The sequence below is a fragment of the Penaeus monodon genome, chromosome 22 (genome assembly GCF_015228065.2).
Source record: "Penaeus monodon isolate SGIC_2016 chromosome 22, NSTDA_Pmon_1, whole genome shotgun sequence".
Lineage (NCBI taxonomy): Eukaryota > Metazoa > Arthropoda > Malacostraca > Decapoda > Penaeidae > Penaeus > Penaeus monodon.
In genome coordinates this window covers 4,580,292-4,580,618 of record NC_051407.1, presented here as the reverse complement: position 1 = coordinate 4,580,618, position 327 = coordinate 4,580,292, and positions in this window count along the sequence as shown.

The following is a 327-nucleotide window of genomic DNA, read 5'->3' as shown; positions in this document are numbered from 1 at the left end:
TGCTAATGGGCCTTCGGCTGCTGGAGTCTCCTTGGGAACGAAATATACTTGCCGCCCATGCAGTTCCTCAACACGCATACCCAATGCTGAAAAAGCGCGACGCATATTAAAAACAAACTATCTGAAGCGTTGGAAAATATTACAATAACAAAATAAACACCTTTCCAAACTTACTTTGTGGGAATACTTATAGCAGGGGATCAATAACTCATGCTCGGATTCCCCCTTTTGGTAAAGTGCCCGATACCAAGTTTTTCATGCGATGGAATGCACAACCTATTATTAAGGTTATATGACTATTGCAGATGATTTTCCTTTGCATAATTT